Raw genomic sequence first — 19849 nt, forward strand, 5'->3', positions numbered from 1 at the left:
AATGTCCCCCCCCCCCCGTCTTTATTTCTATCTCTCATACTGCTTTGTATACCATGTGCATATACTCTCTCCCTGTGTCCCAATTACCTGACTTTCCAAGTCTCTCTCTCTCTCTTTTTCTCTCTCTCTGAAAAAACAGATATAGCCCTATACCAACTAGATCAGAAATGTGAATTTGTATTTATTATGGATCCTCGTTAGCTGCTGCCAAAGCAGCAGCTACTCTTCCGGGGTCCAGCAAAATTAAGGCAGTTTATACAATTTTAAAACATTACAATACATTCACAGATTTCACAACACACTGTGTGCCCTCAGGCCCCAACTCCACCACTACCACATACAGTATCTACAGTACTAAATCCATGTGTATGTATAGTGCGTATGTTATCGTATGTGTGTGTGTGTGTGTGTGTGTGTGTGTGTGTGTGTGTGTGTGTGTGTGTGTCTGTGTGTGTGTGTGTGTGTGTGTGTGTGTGTGTGTGTGTGTGTGTGTGTGTGTGTGTGTGTGTGTGTCTGTGCCAATGTTTGTGTTGCTTCACAGTCCCCGCTGTTCCAGAAGGTGTTTTTTTTATCTGTTTTTTAAATATAATTTTACTGCTTGCGTCAGTTACTTGATGTGGAACGGAGTTCCATGTAGTCATGGCTCTATGTAGTACTGTGCGCCTCCCATAGTCTGTTCTGGACTTGAGGACTGTGAAGAGACCTCTTGTGGCATGTCTTGTGGGGTATGCATGGGTGTCCGAGCTGTGTGCCAATAGTTTTGACAGACAGCTCGGTGCATTCTACCTCTCATAAATAAAAGTAGTGATGAAGTCAATCTCTCCACCACTTTCAGCCAGGAGAGATTAACATGCATATTATTAATATTAGCTCTCTGTGTACATCCAAGGGCCAGCCGTGCTGCCCTGTTCTGAGCCAATTGCAATTTCCCTAAGTCCTTTTTTGTGGCACCTGACCACACGACTGAACAGTAGTCAAGGTGCGACAAAACTAGGGCCTGTAGGAATAATGAAATCACCTCTGCATTTAGAAATGCCAAAGACTGATATTTCCAACATGTCTGTGGCTTGAGTTTGGTGTTTTCTCACTAGGGTTTAACTGGAGTGACGGGTATTGTCTGTGTGTGTGTGTGAGAGTGCCTGTATGTGTGTGTGCATGAGTGCGTGTGTAGGAGGATTTAGCCTGGAGACCTGTATAGTCCTGAATCCTTTGCAGACCTCGGCTTGCCAAAGGCTGCCGAAGGAATGTCTCTAGCCCGACATCTCTGCTTTTAATATATAGCACACAACGTTCACCTATATCATTAATGTCAATGGAAGATTCATGTGCTGTCAGGAGCCCTGTTTATACCTGGTTCTAACATGCATCCTTTGTCCTGTTGTTTTCCACATTACGATTATGCCCACATTGTATTAAAATGTGTTTTTTTATCAGTCCACTTGATCTGATTGATTGATTGATTGATTGATTGGACTGAATTAGGCTGCCTGTGTAAAAACAGCCTTAGAACCAGGTATAAACAAGGCTTGTTTTATTTGCTGATCTCAGGCCAGGTTTGAACTTCAAAATGGGAGTCTTAAGTGAATGTAGTAAAGAATGGATGATAAAACCAATCCGAACAACGAATGTAGAATATTTGCATGAAAATCTGTCGCCAATTGGATGGAAACCTAGCTTATGACAAGCTCTTGTTCTGCACCTGTTAAATAAAGCTGTAAAACTTGAAATGTGATTTGCTTCCCTATTTCTATTCTTTATTTTTTGCCTATGTGTTATTCCTTTGTGAGAACTCTAATTCCTCTGTAGCACTAGTGCAGAAGATTATACTCCATCTTTTTGATGCCTTTCAACCCCTCAGTGGTCAGACGCTAGGGAATATGATGTGGAAAGTTGGGAGATGTTTTAGTATTCTCTTTTCTCCAGGAACGACTCAGAGTAGAGAAAGATCTGGGCTTCTGGCTTCAGAAAGCTTTTGTCCGATTCAACTATTTTCTCTTCTTTTCTATTCTCACCTCTTCTTCTTTTCTATTCTCTTCTCTTCTTCTCTTCTTTTTTCTGCCCTTCTCTTTACTTCTCTCCTCTCCATTTCTTATGTTTTCTCTACTAACTTTTATTCTTCTCTTCTCTGTTTTCTCTCCTCTTGTTCTAATATTTTGTATTCATATCATGGATTTTTTTTTTGCCAAGGACTTAATCATGTACGAAATACAATTTTTCACAGCCTTTACTTTTGAGACGTCGTCTTTCAGACATGAGCAAATGTTTTCTTGCCTGTACAGCGTTCAGCCCCTCGTTGATGGAACAAGTCCAAATGCTGTCTGAAAAGGGTCTTAAGCTAGGCGTGTGTTTACTTTAGAGTCACTCTCCAAGTGGGTAGATAGGGAGGGTGTTGATTTGCCCGCACGCACACACACGCACACACACACACGCACCCACAGCCTAAAAATACAGCCGGTAGGATGTGTTTTGCATCATCATATGATAAATACAGTATCTTGAAAACTTGATTGCTGACATGCAAAACATTTTGGGTGTATATCAACAATGGACTACTGAAACAAATACCAAAAGATTGGTTTTCTTTTAAATGCAGTTGGATTGTACCCTTGGCAGCTGCTCTTGTGTCTCCTGGCAGGCTCCTGAGTCTTGGACTCATTCCGTCATGCCCTCTCCAGCCTCAGGGGTAGTACTACTGGGGAGGGAATCGTGAGGAGTCAGAAAGTGGAATGAGGCAGGGTGTGGTTTTAAGGTCAGGTCCTGCTCCGGTGTTATTGAGAGACAGTGAAGGAGGGAGGGGAAGGAAGGGAAAGAAGGGACCCAGCTAGCATAGCGGATCTGAGCCGATTCAGGCTGAGAGTCGGGGAACTTGGCTGAGAGTCAGACTCGGCCGTCGTCATGTGGCCCGAGTCTGTGCCGCCTTAGGGAGTATTACTTATGGCTAGGATGCGGGGATTGAGCTTGGGCCAATTCCGGTGTGAGTTATCTGGCCCAAATGTACTACTTGGGTCTCGGGCTGATTGGGCTACTCTCTGGCAGATGATGATGGGCTGTTTTCTATAATTAACATTTCCTTATTTATTTATTTTTACAGGTTTTCTCATTGTTTCTGTGATCAAAAAATACAATTAACATTTAAATTAAATTCTTTAAGAGTCCTGGTTAAGTTGTGTTTTAGTATTGTGATACTTTGTGCAAGGCAATTGATAAGGATGAAAAACTTTGTGGATGGAGCCTGCCGAGTGTCGCAGCGGTGTAAGAATCTGCATTTCTACAGATACTAGTTCGATGCCCGTGCCGGCCGCGACCGGGAGACCCCTGAGGCGACGCACAATTGGCCGAGCGTCGTCCGAGTTAGGGGAGGGTTTAGCCGGCGGGGATGTCCTTGTCCCATCATGCTGTAGCGACTCCTGTGGCGGGCCAGACACATGCACGCTGACACGGTCACCGTGTGTACGGTGTTTCTTCCAACAGAACATTTTTTGGGGTGGATATAATTACTCAATCGGGTAATTTTGTATACACTCTAGGGGGATTCTGGTAAGATGCCGGCAAAGTCGGCTGAATTCCGGTAGAGGGAAACGGCCCGATGTACGTGGGCCGATTCTGGGCAGTCATTCATTTTGATTCCGGGCCGAGTCCGACACCCGATTCCATCCCGATTCAATCAGTTCCGGCCCCCCGGAAGAGAGACGCTTCTGCGCCGATTCCTCATTGCTAACTGGGGAGGGAGGACAAGGAGAAGTTAAGAGTAACTGAGGAACTTGAGCTATGCCCCAGACAGGTAGAGACAGGTAGTCGGTAGGCCGAAGGGGAGGATGGGAAAAGAAGGAGAGGAAGAGGAAGAAAGATGGAAATTAAGGGAAAGAGGAAGAGGGACTGGGGGAGGCAGTGAGGTGAAAAAAGGAGAAAGAAATGTGAGATAAAAGGCGTGATGTGTTTTGGGGGCCTGGCTCTGAAAAAGTCTCTGATTAGAGGAATGCTGCCTGGTCAGTGTCTCCACAGGCAGGAGGGGAGGAGGTAAGAAAGCATAGATAGATTTTGTAGATGAATAAAGCTTCACCTATCCTTTATTTCACCGGGCAGGTTCCATTTGAGATAGATAACTATTTTGCAAGGCAGTCCTGGTCAAGAGGGTTCGACACAAGTCACAGTAGGTGTCCGAAGATGGACGCATATAATCCAAACCATCAAATAAACCTACCATAGCAATGTATCTTGATTTACAAAGTAGGCTACTGCCTGTCCACGCATACTTATGTGAGGGTTACTGTACCTAGTAGTAGTAGTAGTAGGCTTTTAAACCACCCCAAATCATTGTGATTTCATTTGACCATAAAAAGAGCTATTGAGTAAATTCAACTTTGTTGAAATTGAGCTCTTTCTCTTATGCCCTTGTGGTTATGAAGTAGCCTATTAACAGTCATAACGAGTGTTTGGAAATGGGGTCAAATGGAGTCAATCTTTATGTACTGCGTCACCGGGAAGATCTCAATTGCACACTCCTCACATCCTCTCTCCTCGTCTCCTTCTAAAAACCCATTGGACAAGAAAGCCAGAGGTCCCGCCCCTCTGAACTTCTCCAATGGGTTTTGAGAATGAGACGAGGAGAGACGAGAGAGGACGCGAGGAGTGTGCAATTGAGGTCTTCCCGTTGTCTCTTCCTCCCTTCTCTCCTGATAGCTACCTTCCTTCAGTTTCTGGCTAGCACATGCTCCAGAGACACTCTTTCCTCCCCCTCGTCCACCTCCTCCTTCTCCTCCTCCACTCATTGGCTGATCAACCCCTGATCATCTGGTGAACTCGTTTTCTGCAGAACCAGATCAGGACCATTTCATTTGTTTTGCCTACACTCTCCGGGCCACTCTCTTTTCCTCTCTCTGTCTCCTGTTTATTTATGTACATTCCATTTCATTTTTTTTCTCTCTTTATCTGTTTTTTGTTCTCTTACCATCTCTCATTGTCTATCTGATTCTTAGGTCCCTTTCTTTCTCTATTCCAAAAGTTCTTGTTGATATATACTCAACAGCTGTCTCTCTCTCGCTCCTCTCCATATACAGTAATGTAAGCTTCCCTGGCTTATGGCTATCCCAGTGGTTTAAAGTACTCAAATGACTGTTTAGAGGGTGCCCCTGCAGGGGCCTGTCTGTTATCATGATCATTATCATGTGAATGAATGCAGTGCCGTTAAGGGGAAACAAAAGGTGCTCTCATGGGATCGTATGTGAAGTTAATGTGATAACATGTGAAGCAACATGTGATGACCTGAAACTAGCCGTGACAACATGTGAGCACACCATCTCATTTTAAAGCCGACAAGAGGGGGATGCAAAATTACCTGGAAAGGATAACCATCTGTTTTTGGAATACATCACATTTGTGAAATGACACGCAAATGTGTTTTTTTTAACACTTCACATGAGATATTGAGGGGATCCGATTATCTGGGATAGGTCACCTAGGTGAGAGGAGTTGGCACCGGGTGATACATTTTGGAACCGGGCTGCCTCCCAGGAGTGAGACAGGTGCCCCGTCCAAAGCCCACAACAAAGTTGTCTCAAGACAAAAGTGATGTAGATGAAGCACATGGACTAATTAGTAGGATACTGTTTGTTTTCACATGCCAAAGGGATTGCTTTTGACAAAAACACTATCTGCCTTCCCAATAAAAACTTGTTTGAATATTTGAACATACAGTATATTTAATGGAAAAAAAGATTTGGGATGTTTCTGGACGATGCTCCATGCTTGACAACATGACCGAGCGGGGGAGATTACTGTACAATTTGAGAAGGGCGCTGGCGGGCGCAGTCATCGCTGGGCGCAGCCATCGCAGGTGCGCCACCTAAGAGGGCGACGCCAAGGGTGGAACAGAGGCCACGTCCCGCACCTGAGCCGCTGCCGTAAGAAGGCCCACCCGGACCCTCCCCTTCAGTGTCAGGTTTTGCGGCTGGAGTCCGCACCTTGGGGGGGGGGTACTGTAACGCCCTGGCCATAGAGAGGGGTTTTTGTTCTTTATTTTGGTTAGGCCAGGGTGTTACATTGGGTGGGCGTTCTATGTTCCTTTTTCTATGTTTTTGTATTTCTTTGTTTTGGGCCGTGTGTGGCTCCCAATCAGGCACAGCTGAAGCTCGTTGTTGCTGATTGGGAGTCACACATAAGGAGCATGTTTTTCCTTTGGGTTTTGTGGGTAATTGTTTCTGTTAGTGTTTTGCACCTGACAGGACTGTTTGGCTGTCAGTTTTCTTATTTTTGTATAGTGTTCTTTCTGCTATTAAATATATAATGATGAACACTAACTCCACTGCACCTTGGTCAACTCTCTCTCCCGACAGCCGTTACACTCCCTCTAGGTTGTCACATGTTTACTTTCATGTTATCACATGTTGCTCTCCATGTTGAAACGTGATCACGTGGAATTGGGTGAGGACCATGTTAAGATTTTTCGTAAGAGGTTCAAGACATTTGTTTTACCAGTCGTCAGGATGTCACATGATGGTCCCAAACCATTATAAGTAATGTAATGGTATGAAAGTAAATGGTAAGCTGTTCATCTAAAATATGACCCCACCTGGGATTTGACCTCACATCCTCTGGATTTGAGGTGTTCTGATCTTTCTGCTGTGTCATAAAGTCTGTAGGAGTCCCCTACACATGAATGACCTACAATACATCTCTGCACTTAGCAAAATAGTGCCATCTGCACTGCTATTTCATTTATCAACGAATCCGACTATTCGCTCATCATTGATTTCATTGAAAACACGTTTTTCACATGTGACATGTAAAAATGTGAAGTGTTCCAAAAACACAGTTCCGCTTGATTTCACATGACATTTTCCGTAAGGGTGATGAGGGGGTGCCCACAGTGTTATCTCTATAGAAGATCATCACTCCACTGTACTTGTCCCCTCGAGCATTTAACCCAGAAAAACTGTCTGGTTGGACTCTAACCAAACTCAATGATCATGGCACTTTCATATCATTTTCCCATCTAGTAGATAAATGTAGTTTTATTTCCAACCACATTCCAAACCTGTTGAATCCCACTGCTTCATGCTTTCTCTCTCTGGTCAAGCATCTTTGCAACTTGCCAGTGGAGATTTACCTGTAGACCTGAAACATGGCCTTCCTCTCTATCCTCCAACCGGAAACTCTCCAATTTAACAATACCATCCGTCACTCTCCATCCCCACCTCATATGGACATATATCTAACCACTATGCCTGTGCGTCTCCCCATATTTAGTTATTCATCTTTCAATATTTACTTGACATGACCAAGTACTATAACCACATCCTCTTAGTGTGTCACAATCAGTTATATAAAGTATTAGAAGGCCCAACAAAGTGGAATGGCTAACTATATTTATGATATAACCCTGCATACCAGGGCTAATTCGTTTAGTCTGGCTGAATGGGGATTGGGTGGAGAGGTGGTGTTTTGTTGGGTGGGGTTCTGTAAATGCAGGTAAGACCTGGAACTAGGCACCGAGCCAGGTACTGGCACCTGTGTGCAGAGGAGAAGGCATCTGCTTCGGCTCTTGCTGTAATGAAGGGTTTGTGTGTGTGTGTGTGTGCGCCTGCGTGCATATCGAATTAGCGATATTGGTGCCTACCACCACTAGAACAGGTTAATGTATACCTAGCTTACATATTTAGCCTATGTATACAAATGGATCTCTCACATGGAACCATAGAGTCCTCAGCTTTTTGACATGTGTGCCTCTGTTCAGTTGTTGGCGTTTTTCTCCTTCTCTTTTCCTTTCCTTTTTCTGGCGTGTCCTATCCCCGACACTCCAGCAGCACTCCCCTACTGTTGATGTGGCAGTGAGGAAAAGGGAGGAGGAGGAGGAGGAGATGTAGGAAAGGGTCTTTGAGACATTACTCTGTCATTACACAATAAGATCCTCACTTGAATGAGTCCTTAACGTTTGTTTCGCTGCTAAAGGATTGTTTAACTAATCTTTACAACCAATTTTTTGTCAACTAACACAGATTATATGGATTCTTTGAGTGTGACGACATAAAATAGTGGATTACATTGTATATATAAACGGATAGTTAATAGATAGGAGGGCGTGTGTCAGTTAGATAAACAGTGTAGATCCCCAGTCTTAGAGAAGCGCCTGGTAATAGCAGCAGATGTGCAGCTCTAACACACACAGCTATGGATTACTACTAGGGCTTGTCGGCAGAAGAGTTCACATCATCTCCTTCCATTGTTCTCTCTCTTTCACTGTCTTGCCATCTCTCCCTTTGTGTCTGTCTCTCTCTCTCTCTCTCTCTCTCTCTGTGTCTCTCTCACTCTCTCTCTCTCTCTATCCCAGATTCCCGGGGAGTCTCTCTTGCAGCTTCATAGAAGCAGACACGCCTCAAGCTTTCCAGAGATGAGAGGAAGAACAGCAGAGAGAGAAGTGACAGAATTGCATAGAGAGAAGCGACAGAATATATGGCTGGCCAGACACCCAAACACATACATACACATCAAGGTGTCCTGCGCTACGTGGCATTTGACCCCTGTAATTGAAGGGGTGTGGAGGAGTGGGAACCCTGAGGCTGTATTGGAATAACAGCAAAGTTCTCACGGTTTTACCAATTTCACCTCAGGTTTTGATATTTATCTGCATTTCTCCAAACGTCAAATTTCAAGTTGATCCAAACGTCAAATTTTGGGATAGGGTATTCATTCCGAATGGTCAAGGTAAGGCTGAAGGTTTGTGATAGGGTAAAAACAAAAAAAACTAATCAGGTGTCTACCTCTGGGATTGAAGAAACCACCATCCGATCCAGAATCATGGAATTACGCCATAGAGAATGATAGAGGCCTCTAGATGGCAATATAGGTGGCAATGTGCATGCTTTCAGTTTGTTTGCCAACTCATAGTAGTAGAAGAATAAAATGGACTACTTCAAAATGGAGATGGCCTCAGTGGTGCTGCCCATGTTCTCACAGAAGCCATAAAGGGATAGATACAATGATGTGATGTCTATCTAAGTCTATGGATTACGCCCATCCGCCACCCTCGTCCACAACACCTGAGAAAAGCCCAAGCCTACTTTATGGTAATAGCGCTCACTGTTGTCCCAAGTGGACGGTTTTAAAGGCATTTCCCGACGTCCTCAGGACAGTCATCCAATTTCTTAGTCAATCTTGAACGATCTCCTTGATAACAGACAACATTCCCCCAAACAGTCTTTGTTTTTACAGTCTGTATGCATTGGTACTGTTTAATATGTTTCCATTTTACTGAAAATAATGACTGTTCTTATCAAGAAGCACAAGCTTGACATTGAAGGATCAGATCAGTGTTTATAAGAATTGTCAAGTTGAATGAGATATCCTGTCATACCCTGGAGAAAAAGAAAGGCCTACGTGTTTCAGATGCATTCCTGCAGATGCAGACTGGACAATAGCAGACGCAGTACAGAAGGAGGTTCTTGCATTTCCAGGCCTTTCTAACTTGGATACAGACAAAGAGAGAGAGAGAGATCACACAGAGAAAGAGAGAAAAAACTGTCTAACCAACGAAACGACTCATATGGTCATCCTCAACGAGCCAATCAGATAAGAGTATGTCTGTCTTCAGCTCCACCCCCTTTTCACCAAGCCCTAAACCCCGCCCTCATCATGACTCCAAGTTTTCCACTGAGGCGCCACGTGACCTGAGTGGGTCCAGATACCCAGATGAGCCGTTTAAACAAAGCTGAGACAAATAACCCAGTGACGTGGAAGATGACGGCGGCCATTTTCTTCCACTGCAGTAAAATAAACAATTCTGTGTTGTGAGTCATCCACACACAAATCCCCCCCCCCCACCCCCCAGCCCTATCGCCTCACGTCACGTGACCTGCAGCTGGAGCCATTAGCTTGTTTGTTATGGAGCGGCGACCCTCACATCTGGATATGTTTCCTTTCCTCTCTTTTATTTTCTCCCCTTACTCTATACTTCTCTTTTCTTCCCTCAGTCTGACTTGATTGTCTGGCTGCTTTGTGGTGTTGCTGACGTCCTTAGGCAGCCACCAGGGGGACATAGGTTGGGTCTGTGCAGCACCCACCACTGCCATCCTTACTCTGGACTTTTTTTTGCTAACACTTCCTTTGAATACTCCCCTCATGGACACTGTACATCATTAGATGTCCCACAAACTATCTGAGGATGATAATACAAGTGTTTCTACATGTGAGATGTGTCAAGTCTTAGGCTAACTAAAAGTGTGAGGGTACTAGGAAGAACTCAGAAAACAGAGACAGTGGTTCACAGTTGGAGGAGGTGTTCATTTGATTCATCAGGCTGAGGTTAGGGTTGGTGACGCAGGCATAGGAAGATGACTGCTTTTCTCCCGGAAGGAGTTTCCCTGTGAAAAAATGTTAACAGTAATTGACCCAAATAAACAAGGTTTAAACGGAAGGGTTTAATGATAGAAGGAAAAGGGAGGGGGTGTAATAGGGAGAGAGGGGGGTACAAAGGCAGGGTGGGGAAGAGAGAGAAAGATAGAGAGAGGGGGAGGGTAGAAAGGGCGTAAGGAGAAAAGAGAGAGAAAAGTGGAAAATAGGCCATAACTGTCAGAGAGTCTCCCTCCACTCTGCAGACACTATCTTAGTTCTTGTCCTCTCTAAGTGACTGTGATATGGCATTTCCCATAAGTCTAACCTCACCTCAGTTCTGAGTATCATGAGAGTGTACTCTGAGATGGGCCTACACTCTTAGAAAAAAAGTGTCCTTCGGGTGACCCCATAAGATAACCTTTTTTGGTTGGGGGGGGGTTGGGGGCAAGTCTTTAAATTGTGCAGTATTAGCAATAGTAAATAAGAATCTGGTAGCAGCAGTTGTGATGTGTGTGCAGCACGTGTATGTGTGTGTGTGTGTGTGAGTGAGTGAGTGAGTGAGTGAGTGAGTGAGTGAGTGAGTGAGTGAGTGAGTGAGTGAGCGAGTGAGTGAGTTGCCGCTTCTGTAGCTCTTCTGTGGATCTCATTAGAGACCTACAATGTCACAAGACGCTGGGGGAGCCTTGTTTGGGTGTAGGGCCTGATCAGAGCCTGAAGGTACGGAGGTGCCGTTCCCCTCACAGCGCCGTAGGCAAGCACCATGGTTTTGTAGCGGATGCGAGCCAGTGGAAGCCAGTGGAGAGAGCGGAGGAGCGGGGTGACGTGAGAGAACTTGGGAAGGTTGAACACCAGACGGGCTGCGGCGTTCTGGATGAGTTGTAGGGGTTTAATGGCACAGGCAGGGAGCCCAGCCAACAGCGAGTTGCAGTAATCCAGACGGGAGATGACAAGTGCCTGGATTAGGACCTGCGCCGCTTCCTGTGTGAGGCAGGGTCGTACTCTGCGAATGTTGTAGAGCATGAACCTACAGGATCGGGTCACCGCCTTGCTGTTAGTGGAGAACGACAGGGTGTTGTCCAGGGTCACGCCAAGGTTCTTAGCACTCTGGGAGGAGGACACGATGGAGTTGTCAACCGTGATGGCGAGATCATGGAATGGGCAGTCCTTCCCCGGGAGGAAGAGCAGCTCCGTCTTGCCGAGGTTCAGCTTGAGGTGGTGATACATATGATATGAGTAATGCAAGATATGTAAACATTATTAAAGTGGTATTATTAAAGTGACTAGTGATCCATTTATTAAAGTGTCCAGTGATTGTACATCAACACCAATATCCCAGAAACCCTAGACCCACTCCAATTTACATACCGCCCCAACAGATCCACAAATGATGCAATCTCTATTGCACTCCACACTGCCCTTTCCCACTTGGACAAAAGGAACACCTACTTGAGAATGCTATTCATTGACTACAGGTCAGCGTTCAACACCATAGTGCCCTCAAAGCTCATCACTAAGCTAAGGACCCTGGGACTAAACACCTCCCTCTGCAACTGGATCCTGGATCCTGGACTTTATGACGGGACGCCCCCAGGTGGTAAGGGTAGGTAACAACACATCTGCCTTGCTGATCCTCCTGTACTCCCTGTTCACCCATGACTGCATGGCCAAGCACGACTCCAACACAACACTATCATTACATTTGCCGACGACACAACAGTGGTAGACCTGATCACAGACAACGATGACGCAGCCTACAGGGAGGAGGTCAGAGACCTGGCATGGAGATAATTGTGGACTATAGGAAAAGGAAGACCGAGCACGCCCCCATTCTCGTCGATGAGGCTGTATTGGAGCAGGTTGAGAGCTTCAAGTTCCTTGGTGTCCACATCACCTACAAACTATCATGGTCCAAACACACCAAGACAGTCGTGAAGAGGGCATGACAACGCCTATTCACCCTCAGGAGACTGAAAGGATTTGGCATGTATCCTCAGATCCTCAACAAGTTCTACAACTGCACCATCGAGAGCATCCTGACTGGCTGCATCACTGCCTGGTATGGCAACTGCTCGGACTCTGACCGCAAGGCACTACAGAGGGTAGTGCGTACGGCCCAGTACATCACTGGGGCCAAGCTTCCTGCCATCCAGGACCTCTATACCAGGCGGTATAGACTCCAGCCACTCTAGTCATAGAATGTTATCTCTGTGACTGCATGGCAAGCGATAACGGATTGCCAAGTCTAGGTCCAAAAGGCTTCTTAACAGCTTCTACCCCCAAGCCATAAGACTCCTGAATAGCTAATCAAATGGCTACCTGGAATATTTGCATTGTCCCCACCTACATTTTTATGCTGCTGCTACTCTCTGTTTATTATCCATGCATAGTCACTTTACCTCTCCCTACATGTACATATTACCTCAATTACCTCGACTAACCTGTGCCCCCACACTTTGACTCTGTACCGGTACCCACTGTATTGTTGCTCCTTAATTATTAGTTATTTGTCTTTATTATTTAGTTTTTACTTTATTTATTTTCATTTTTTACTTCAGTTTATTTTAGTAAATACATTAACACTTATTTTTCTTAAAACTGCATTGTTGGTTAAGGGCTTGTAAGTAAGCATTTCACTGTAAGGTTTACTACACCTGTTGTATTCGGCATATATAACATTTGATTTGATTGGATTTCACACCGGAGAAAGGAAAGGTTACCATTGCCTACTGTAAGCTAGCCTAACTACAGCTACTGTAGTTCTACCTCTCTAATAGGGGTTGTGTGAGGTAGCAGCAGAGCACTGATTCTGTCACGCTTGTCGTCGGTGAAGGACCAAAACGCAGCAGGTATGTGTATGCTCATCTTGCTTTTTAATAAATACAAAATGAACACCAAAATAACAAAGAACGAACAATCGACAAAAAACAGTCTGGTAAGGCACAAGGCTAAACACAGAATAATCACCCACGAATAACAAACACAAACACACCCTAATATATGGGACTCTCAATCAAAGGCAGATAGACAACACCTGCCTTCAACTGAGAGTCCCAACCCCAATTAACCAAACATAGAACCAGACATACTAGACTAAACATAGAATACCTGAAAACCAAACAGTGCCCAAAAACCCCGGAATACTTAAACCAAATGCCCCTTCAACAAAACACACCACCCCGAACCACATAAAACAAATACCCTCTGCCACGTCCTGACCAAACTACAATACCAATTAACCTTATACTGGCCAGGACGTGACAGATTCACGTGGTTTTACAAGTTCACCCTTATGTTCAGAAAGTATAGAACATGTTAAAGCACATTCAGAGAAGCAATGTATCAGTTAAAAAATAATATAAGACAATTTAAATGATATCGGCAATTTCAGTTTCACACGTTTACTTGCGAAACTCAATTCTGCCTCTGGATTCCCTTTAGACGGCGAATCCTTGGCTCTGGGGTAAAATCATGGCTGGTTTCAGGAGGTATGCAGTGAAGGAGAGGAGTGGAGAGAAGGTGGGAGGGATAAAAGAGCATACCTGAGATCTCCACAAGTACTTGACCATATCTCTTGAATCCTTTTGCTCCAAGTAAATATAGAGCCTGGCCAGCTTTATAGTCTTCTCTGTCTCATACAGTCTCACACAGTATCACAGGAGAGTAATCCAACAACTTTGTGTTAGACCCTTGACTCTTTGAAATACCATGGCTATCTTGTCACCCAGTGCTCAGTTCACAGGTGGAACCATGGGCACAGTAGCTGCCATGTTGGCCAGTCCCTAGTAGTAGATGGATAAACAGGGCCTTAAGTCTTCCACGTCAACACCATGAAAAAGTGCTTAGAGGGTTTTTTCTCCTCCCTTTATTGTCTGTTTTTAAAGGGGTCCCCCTAGGTGTTTCCACCTAGCTGGGGACCGGGGTTTTGCGCTCATTTGGGGGCTCTTAAAGCTCCATGTTTCCGTAGGCTGTGGAAAGTCACCTCGTCGGCCACTGTCTCTCTACTTTACCTGCCTTCTGTTATCTATTAGTGCTTAGCGTGTTAGTGGGGGGGTTTATGAGACGCTGGAGGAGGTGAACTAGGGGGATCTGGCCACCTTTGATGTCTCAGCTTACCTGCTAAAAGCCCTGGGGTCGGGCTCCTGGCATGGGCCATGCAGGGCCATAAAGGGCCGGTTAGTAAGGCCCAGGTAATGAAGCCTCCTGTTCTGTTTGAGGAGGGCCCCTGAAAGGGGCCCCCGCTGGGGGTCTTCCCACTTCCTGCCAGCTGGCCGGAGGGATGGAAGAACAGGAGCTGATAAGAACAGGAGCAGAGATATACTTTCTATCTTTTTACGGAAGATGGAGGGAGGGAGGAAAGGGATGGAGGGATGGAGGGAGCAGGGGAGGAGAAAGAATAATTAATCTGTTCAACTCTTTGACTTTGAAATTGCATGGTGTTAGATGGTCAGCAGTTTGTGGTTCCTAAGCTGATGATGTCACAGATACTTGGTCCTAACTGGGTTCTACTTCTCCAGGTTCTGTTGTGGTAGAAGTGTTAAGCACACCCCCAACTGGGAGTTTTGTGATCATATTTTTTTATACTGTCTACCTGTTCATAGTATAGCAACACATCTGCTTGTCGTCAGCAGACCCTGAGAAAGTGCTGATTAGAACAACCTGAAAACTACAAAGGGACACTTCTGCATCAACAAGAATAAAACATTTCTCAGAGTCTCACAGATGGACCATTATTTACTAAATAAGGCAGTTTGTGGAGATCATTCTCTCGTATACAAGTGATTCAACTCTGATGAAGTACAGTAAATCACATTGAGTATCACTTTATCTCTAAGGTGGATGCGTTTACTTCCATTATTTACCTCACCTCTCTGTTTTTTGTTTTCCCCACCAGCCATGTTACGTGGTTTTATTCTTATTTCCGAACTCAGCCTCATATTTTCCCCTGGGTAGGGGGGGGTTCTAGTCCACTCGCCCATTTACTGTGGCCCCCTGCTGGTTCCTGGCTGCCCATGAAAGGGTCTGTGAGACCTGGGGACACCGTAAACGCACCAGGACACCCAGCATGCCCCTCCTTGATCCTCCATTGTGTAAAACTGTTGCCGTCGGCAACATCAGGCTTTAGACCCCGCTACCGAGTTACAGTAAGCAACTTGTACTTATGGGTCCCATCTATCCAAGGCTGCTGAGGGGAGGACGGAAAACCATGTGTTTGATATTGTTGATACCTTTCCACCTATTCCGCTCCAGCCATTACCATAAGCCCGTCATCCGCATTTAAGGTGCCACCAACCTCCTGTGATCCAAGGGTTGGTTATTAACGCTGTGTAGACAGAAAAAAAACTTGCACGGCCCAAATGTATTTTCTCTGCAGAATACTGGATACCTCCAATAAAAACACAACAGACAGGTATTGTTGGTAAAAATGTCAATCATGGATTGGGATAGTTAAATTACAGAATCTTGTGGGGATTCTGAATAGTACACTGCCACATACTGTATCTGCTGTCGTAGTATGCTTATCCCTATTGACTCTGAACCATCAGAACCAGTCAGGACAGTTGTCGTTACCCAGGCGTATTGTCAGACATGTGCGAGTCCCAAATTGCACCCTATTCTCTATATGGTACACTACTTTTGACCCCAAATAGAGGGTGCTATTTGGGGGCGCAGTTTGTTCTATATGGGAGTCCAGCTCCCTAACCACTCCACCACACAATACCAAAGGGTTAACAATACACTGAGCTAGGTCTGGGCTCTTTCTCTTTAGAGATGCATCCAGCTTAATGCTGTCTCATCGAGTCTCTTCCTGTTTAAGATTAAGCGGAATGCTGGCACTTAAACAGTGGTGGTGGGAAGAGAAGGGGAGGTGACCGAGGTTCACGGCCCACCCAAAGCAACCACGGCTTCCTCCAAAAGGAATATCACTAAAACGTCGTAATTACCAAACTACCACTTTTTATCTGTTGCATTGGTTAAATAGGAATTATGGCAATCATCACACCTGAATTGAGAATTGAACCATCAGCCATAAAAGGTCTGGTCTTTGATAAAATGTCTTGTTTTTGTGTAGCGAAAGCAGTAAATAAATGAATATCCAACGTTAGCAGCATACTAAGCTGTTGTTTATGTTTCACGAAGAACTGAAGTGTTTTACTGCAATACCAGAATGTCACTTTAACTTCATAAAGGTCCGTCTAAGCCCTACTTAGATGGACTTTTTCCTAGTAAGGAAAAAAATGGACATTCCCAGCATTTTTTCCCTTGTGTCTCACTTTTCCTAAATAGGAGGATTCTGGAATCTCAGAAAATGAATGCAGGTTGCTCATATTTTAAGTTCTGGACTTGGGTTGGATAGGTGAAATTCCCCACCTCCCACCTCCATTAGATTCAGCAGTCTTAATCATTTTTTAAGATATCTGGCGTGGTTGAAATGCCAGGGCTACTGGCTACTGTATGTGTGCACAGAGTCTAGAGCTTCGCTCTGGCTGCGATTTGACGGGTCTCGGCTGCTTGCCTGTGAGCAGCCTCTGCTATGGGCTCTGTCCTTTTGCTTTATGTCACCGTGGCCTCTGGAAAAGCAGCCGTCTGCTTTTGTCATCCGGTTTTACCGCTCCCCAGAGAGTTGGTCTCAGCAGTAATGGGCACAGCACACTTCCACTCAACCAAAGGAACAGGGGAATGTGAAAGAGATTTCACCGCTGAGAGAAAGAAAAGAGCAATGTGGATTACTAATGTTCGTAATTGTATTTCGTGATACTCACCATTTTATAGATCCATTCAGTCTTGAAGACCCTGTGTACTGATGACAGACGTAACACTTTGACTATGTAACAGGCTGAAGAGCTTTAGCTAGTTACTTTAACCAGAACATATAAAGCCAACATTTCCTTGTAACCAGCTGGCAGTAGTCTTAGGGTTGGTGGCCTTACAATTGAACCAGTGGTTAACAGGTGATGAAAGGTGAACAAACCCTTTCTCCTCCAGTCTTAATATACCTCCACATGAAAAGGCTGAGGTGTTTGATGACGTCGCACACCTGTTAGAGACGCATCATGATGTTTGGAACGTTTCACACACCTGTTAGGTGATGTATAGTACTCTGAACAAAAATATAAACGCAACATGTTCCATGAGCTGAAATAAAAGATCCCAGAAAAGTTCCATATGCACAAAAAGCGTATTTCTCTAAAATGTTGTGCACAAATTTGTTTACATCCCTGTTAGTGAATATTTCTAGTTTGTCAAGATAATCCATCCACCTGACAGGTGTGGCATATCAAGAAGCTGATTAAACAGCATGATCGTTACACAGGTGCACCTTGTGCTGGGGATAATAAAAGGCCACTCTAAAATGCGCAGTTTAGTCACACAACACAATGCCACAGATGTCTCAAGTTGAGGGAGCATGCAATTGGCATGCTGTCGGCAGCAATGTCCACCAGAGCTGTTGCCAGAGAATTGAATGTTAATTTCTCTACCATAAGCCAATGTTGTTTTAGAGAACTTGGCAGTACGTCCAACCGGCCTCACAACCGCAGACCATGTGTGTCGCGTCGGGTGGGTGAGCGGTTTGCTGATGTCAATGTTGTGAACAGAGTGCCCCATGAGGGCGGTGGGTTTATGGTATGGGCAGGCATGAGCTACGGACAATGAACACAATTGCATTTTATCGATGGCAATATGAATGCACAGAGATACCGTGACGAGATCCTGAGGCCCTTTGTTATTAAATAAAAGCTTTCATTGTGGGGCTCTTCATTCATTTTGAAAAAGTATGTCGGAGCATGTGTTTGCTTAATGTTGTAATTCCATTTCTGTGTCATTGTGTCAGGAAATTGGTCATAGTCATGTGACTGTAGAAATGTGTGTGTGTGTTGGTTCTGTCTGCTATCTTGAGGAGAAAACTCCTTCATACTGAAGCACCTGTTCTCCCTTTCAGAAACAGGGGACCAGATAGTCGGACTCACTTATTTTCTCACTCCCGCTCTTCTATTTTCCATCTTTCATATTCCAACTTACTCTCAGTCTCTAATTCAAACTCCTGACATAAAAAACATTTTCATATGCATGACTTACATCTGAAATTAGCAAAACATTTGACTTATTTTCCCTTTCACCCTATAATTTAACATTCTTTAGCTCTGTTTTTCTCAGCCATTAAAACATATGCTTCCCCACCTTCTCTTTCTGCCTCATTCCTCATATTTTAGCCGTCCTTTCATCTTCTCTCTCTCTCTCTCGACACCAGTGTGATCCGAGCGGAGGAAGGGATGGAAAGGAAGAGGGAGGCCAGTGGTCAGAAGCCTCGGCGCTCTCCAACGCTGTAATCTGTGCGAGGCAGAAACGTCCAGCCGATCTCACAGGCAACAACCTCTAATTTGGGATATATTTTGAGAGGTTTATTGGGCTGGCTTCCCTGGTCTGAGGCTGAAACGTGGAGTCAACAATTACATTGCGTGATTTTTCAACTCAAGCCCTATTCGCATGCAGGCAGGGAAGCAGGATCCTGTTGGCCTCCTGTTGGTAAGGGCAAAGTATATAATAAATGCCATCGGTCATCTGCCTACAGCTTGGGGCTACATTATGTAACATGCCTTGCACCGTATTCCTGCCATGAACTAATTTACCCCTCTGAAGTCGACCACGTAGATTGAGCCACGTAGATGAGCCATGGAGATCAGCACGTTTAACAGGAGCAATAGGATCAACCTGTAAAACTCACATAGCTTCCTATGTGCAGGCGAACAGGCCCACGGTGGTATATAATAACCAGCTAGAGCCTCGTCCACGTGTGTCCATAATAAATGCCATTCTGCTTGGGGAGCAAGCCTACAGTTAAGCCAAGCATGTGCTGCGGTGCCATAAAAAGGTGATGACAAACAAAGATATACCACTGTATGCAGATGACCTTTCACCCCCTCAGAGTGGCAGGATGCATAGCTACACTAGAGGGCGGAAGATGTGTCAACAGCTGCCTAGTTAGCTGGTTATTGTCTTATTTACCATTCATTTGGGCTGTGATGTATGAAGGTAACATATTTCAGTTTAAAAAACTGCTTTCATTATGTCAAACTGCTTTCAATGTCAAATGTATGAAAATATACAAAGCTGTATACCAATTTAACCGTACAATCCATGTGTACTGTTCACAGCATTTGAAATTACCATTTGATACAAACAGTCAGTGTGCCTTTGCAAATTGCAAATTGAGTTCAAAGCTTTTGTCAATTTCAGAATCTGGGAAAAATTTGACTGAATATCACAAATCAAGAAACAGTCAGCTTTGAATGAAATATCTTTCAATAGTGCCCTAAAATGTGTATCCAACTTTTCATCTCTTAGAGGCCAATTTTCCACAGAGTGCTGGCACTGGTGCTTCAGGCCAGGAATGAGAGATGGGAGCAAGCTCACTAATCCCAGGCCTGGACTAGGACCACGCTGTTCTGGCATACTGTAGGACTACGTTCTAAATAGCACCCTATTCCCTACATACTGTTGTACACTACTTTTGACCAGAGCCCGA

Source organism: Salmo salar, chromosome ssa06 (genome assembly GCF_905237065.1).
Source record: "Salmo salar chromosome ssa06, Ssal_v3.1, whole genome shotgun sequence".
Lineage (NCBI taxonomy): Eukaryota > Metazoa > Chordata > Actinopteri > Salmoniformes > Salmonidae > Salmo > Salmo salar.